This window comes from Triticum dicoccoides, chromosome 5A (assembly GCF_002162155.2).
Source record: "Triticum dicoccoides isolate Atlit2015 ecotype Zavitan chromosome 5A, WEW_v2.0, whole genome shotgun sequence".
NCBI lineage: Eukaryota > Viridiplantae > Streptophyta > Magnoliopsida > Poales > Poaceae > Triticum > Triticum dicoccoides.
The window spans coordinates 206529469-206534482 of NC_041388.1; the positions used below are offsets into that span (position 1 = coordinate 206529469).

At 41.0% G+C, this 5014-nt stretch overlaps 1 long non-coding RNA gene across 11 annotated transcripts; it reads right to left on the reverse strand.

Annotated features, from left to right (window-relative positions):
- Positions 1-823: 823 nt before the first annotated feature.
- LOC119300717 lies at positions 824-5008 on the reverse strand. 11 transcript variants are annotated; one of them, XR_005146663.1, is made up of 9 exons: positions 4810-5008; positions 4575-4712; positions 4069-4280; positions 3374-3442; positions 2766-3001; positions 2243-2464; positions 2033-2099; positions 1545-1617; positions 824-1033 (listed from the first exon to the last, which is right to left on the reverse strand). It is a non-coding gene; the product is annotated as an uncharacterized LOC119300717 (long non-coding RNA). The 11 variants fall into 11 exon arrangements; XR_005146664.1 differs by having other exon boundaries at positions 824-1228; XR_005146666.1 differs by having other exon boundaries at positions 824-1617; positions 4069-4275.
- Between the last annotated feature and the right edge of the window lie 6 nt (positions 5009-5014).

The window sequence follows — 5014 nt, forward strand, 5'->3', positions numbered from 1 at the left end:
TCATGAGACACAATACATGGCCATTGAAGATGCTGACATATATGAATGTTTAGTTTCTCAACGTGTTTTGAGTGTGCAGGTTACACAAGCTGAGCAAAATAAGAGGCACAATATGTTCCATACAAAGGGAGTTGTGAATGAACGTTCTGTTCGCGTCATCATAGATGGAGAGAGCTGCAACAACTTGACTAGCATGAAGATGGTGGAGAAGCTATCTCTCACCACAAGACCACATCCACATCCTTACTACATCCAATGGTTCAACAACAGCGACAAGGTTAAGGTAACACGTACTGTTCATGTGCATTTTAGTATCTCTACATATGCTGATTATGTTGATTGTGATGTCGTACCTATGCAAGCATGTTCCTTATTACTTGGTAGACCATGGCAATTTGATAAAATTCTTTACACCATGGTAGAAATAATCAGTATACTCTTGTTCATAAGGACAAAAATATTACTTCTTTACCTAATATTAAATGATGGAAATTTTCATAGTTCTCCATACATCATGAGTTGTAGAAAAAAATAGAGGAGAAGAGGGGCACGCATACAGACTCGATGCTAAGAATCCAACCTGCACACGCCTCGGTTCATTTTTCTCTTCTACTAGATGACCCGTTGCGCCAATGGCGCAAAGGGCTGCAGCAAACCAGGTACTCATAGAAAGTTAGTATGCATTGAGATAAGGCGTAATCAGTAACTGGTTGTTCAATCCGTAACTACTTGATGATACAGAAAAGTATCACCAAGCAGACAGGTTAAGGGACATGTTAGTCTATGGGCGAAAGGCTCATATACCAAACCGAAATAGAAGATCTGAGATAAAATACTTGATGTGTAAAATTTTGCTAACGAACCAAAGAAAATCTGATTCATCTCTTTATTTATTACTGTAAAACAAAGAAACACAGTAGTAGGATGATACAAATCCACACACATGCATGACGGAATGCGCCGTTTGTCTCTGCTCTGCCTCCCTCCCGCCGTTACCAGAACTTGAGAGAGTATAGTCAGCGGTGAAAAAGGTCTGAACTTGAAACAACTAATGTCAGCAAGACCCCAAGGCTTGAAGCTTTGCATATAATAGAAAACCAATTCCCAACTATTTATGCCCAATCATCCCAAACAAGCACCATGTATTTTAAAGAGAAATTCAGTCCAAGCAGCTTCATTAATCCTTCAGGTGCTTAATCAATCACTGTAGTGTTCTAGCCTTAAGAAACTGAAAAAGAAACAATCAAAAACAAAAGTAAAATCATGTGTAGCAGCAGCAAAAGCAAAACTAATCGCATCCTGTTATTCTGACCTATCATCTTTTAAATCAAACTACACAAGAATAAAATTATCTAACAAAACATGAACACCATGTATCCTATTCAGAGTGGTACCAAAAAGGAGAGACATCTTCACTGCATATATATGCTAGATAATCAAAAATCTGAAAGCATCTTAGAGGAAGCCCTCACTAAGAACCTTATTTCAAGGGAAAAATTGATTTGTGAGATTATTTTCTATAAGATGTGAGAAGCAATACTTACTCTTGCTTTTGTCTTTTGGGAGGAGTACAGTCCTATTCCTTTTTTTTGCGGGAAACGTTCCTATTCCTTTGAGCTGCATTCAAAAAATGTGTACATATGTACTGCTACTGTATGAGTGGATATTGAAGAATAGATAAAAAATCAACGAAAACAATACAGAGAACTAACAAAAATTGCAGGAAAACTAATTATGCCTGCCTTCTTTTAGATAATATAAGATAGTTAGGGGCTAAACCAACTAATCAATAAAAAGGAGAGCATGTATGTAGTTCATCTAGTTATTATGAAACATGTGCTTTATACGCAAAAGGGTGTAGTGATATCTGTCAGATTTTTCAGATTAGAAGGCAGTGTTACTGAGCAATGAAGCAAAATTTAATTCAGATTTCAATTAAGGAAACAAAAAATCTGAATTATTAATTCAGATTTGAATTAAGCAAAAAAAAACCAGAATTAGCCACAAAGGGGAACTTGGGAAGAGTATGTACCAGGAGCAAGAAATTCAGGTTCATCTTGGGTAACCTACATCTTCACATCACGCCATGTGAACCTTCCCTGCACTTAATATGCTTAATGCCCAACCCTTGACAATTCTGAAAATTAGTAAACACTAACTACATACATGTGCTCACTAAGAATACTGCAAAGTAATTTAGAAAAGTAGTACTTCATATGGGGTGGAGAACAAACAAACCTACCCCTTTCCAGCCGGATCTGAAGTTGCTCAGCCGTCTGGGAGGCGCATCTTCCGCCATCCAGTCAAGGCCGCGAAAGATCCAACTCTCAAGAGCCAGCATGACATGCGTCCAGCAGCCACCGTTGCTTCCCTGTCATTTTCTTCCCTGGCATGGGCCACCCAGGCGAGCCCCTGGGGTGTAGGAGCCTCCGTCGCTTGCTGCTCCCTCTGGTTGAATTGTCAGCTATGTATGCAGTAGCAAATAACATCAGGCTAAGGCAGGTGCCATCCAATTCAATTTACAGGAGTTTCTTCCCAACTCCAGTCAGACTACTTATGGTTATCAATATTCAATAGTCAGAACACATAACTAAGAGTCTAAATACTGACGTACAAATTCAACAACAAAAAAGCACCCACAAAATGGGACATAAAGGAACATAGGCAGAAATCCAACATCGAAATCTTCATGGTTGATACAAGGAAGATAATCAAACGTATGCAGACACTAAAATGCAAGCAAGATTAACTGACAGATCAAGTACCAATTAATCGAAGCAAGTCGATGTGCCTTCAACCTTCTTGCCAGTTGACAAATGTCTGCGGAAACTGGACAGCATACTGAGTTCAGCAAAGTAAGTGATTAGTTCCTATAAGTACATTTCCCAGCTGAGTGTTGCATGCTACATAGAAGGTCAATCTCAGCGTCGAGCGGGCAAATGGAAGGAACTACAGCCAACAACTATATGCATCTCAGCCACCGGAATGTAACTCTAGATACCTGCACAACAAGAAATATCACCGGTCAAGAAAATATTTACTACCCATTCAGAAAAATCATTGAGTATGGAAACCGCGTCAAAATCTCCAAAGTTGAATCATCTCAGCATCATTAAACAAAATCGGCATTTGAGATGGGGAACAACAAAATGTCTATCATTGTTTTTTTACTCTGCGCATTATCAAGTAATAGTTTCGCCACTACTATTAATAAAATGGCCGCATGCATCTCCCATATGAAGAGGCCGGGGGTCATCCTCCTTTTCCAAAAAAAATAATGATAGCTTAGTTGGATGGGGAAACCATTCCTAGCCCGCTGATTAAAAACTAATAGGAACGTGCTAACAAAACAGATGCGGCCATCATCATGCACCTGCAAATGATTTAGTGCTGGCCGTCCACCTCGACGGCTTGTATCGGCAGCAGGCCGGCCCTCGTCTACCTGTCCAGCACAGCAGCACGGTTAGCTCCAGAGAACATAATCTTGGTGTGGAATCGTAGCTTAAAGACCAAATCCTGTGTAAGACAGGACGTGTATGAAGTCAGAGATTAGAAAAAATGTGGCAAATTATAGCTCATCGCATCATTTCAAACACCATACTACACCCAAATTGTGGCATTACTGGAAAGAACCAGCATCTATAAGTAATATCACTGTAATTGGGAACCAACTCTCCTATTTCCAAACCCTAGAACATTCCTAATCAAAACAGGAAATCATCTCCTAACCCTGGTAATTTTTTGTGAGAGTAATAGCTTGAGACAACCTGAGAACTACTAAGAAAAAAAGGAAGTCCACACACACCAACTCAGTAATAGTTAACCACTCAAATTAAATTGAATCTTAAAAAACTAATTTAGCACTCAGTAATAGTTAGTTGCTTTCAAGAAATGGATGGCTTCATTCACTTAGATTTCCAAGAAAAAGTAATAAAAAAAGGGAGTAAATCTTTTGTTCTGAATCTATCCCCATCACTCCCACCAAAAAGAAAACTGCGAACAAGAACAGAACACATGAACTTGGACGGGCAAACATCAATCTAAATACAAAGCTCAACGAACGCCTACCCTGATTTACATCCAAAGCTCCGCGAACGCCTACCCAAATTACTTGAAGAAACATCTGCTTATTTTCCCCATGAGCTAAACCGCACCAAGAACAGCGCGTACCCAGAACAGCTCGTGAGCGGGGAACAACAAAAAGGTCCATCCCTCCGCCGCTCCTGTACAGCAGCTCGCGCCACAGGTTGCGCCGCTCCTCCGTGCGCTGCAGTACTGTACTGCAAGATGCGCTGAATTGAATAGTTGCAAAAGCAAAATCCAATTGGAGATGCTTAGAGTGGAATTCAGTATGATGGCTTGTCCATTCGACAACCAGAACTGTAAATCTCAAAGCATTTATATGAAACCGACTTCAAGATATGAGGTGAATGAATTCTAGTAGAGCAGATGTATTTACTGCACCACATACAGCGTCTTTGCACAAACTAATTAACTAAATCCTGCTTCAAGCATCCCATATGGTTCACTATAGTAGCACACATGTTTACAGAACATGAAGTATTTCAGTTTACCTATGCCAAATTTACTTGCCACTCATACGGTTGCAGATTCTTATGAAAAATTTGGGAACCAAATAAAGGTGTAGTCCTTCGAGCATGCCACCCTTCTTTCTGTTCAAGAACCAATCCGGCTCCTTGAACTCTCCAGCCCTGCACTCCCCCATAGAACACAAGAGCAGGGATCAGCACCACACCCAACCCACCCACTACGACGAGATCTGATGAGAACGGAGAAGGATTTTCTCACCTATTGTTCATGTCGATGTACCACTTCTTGCAGACGATGTTGGAGAAGCAGCAGCCCACGGAGGTGAACGCGAACATGATGTTCTTGTTGAACATCCATGGCTTCGTCGCCGGATCCGGGACCCTCCGCCTCACCTACCTCCCTGCCGTCGGCGTCCCACCTCCGGTCCTTCCCCGAACGTCCCTCGACGATGAAGGAGCAACCA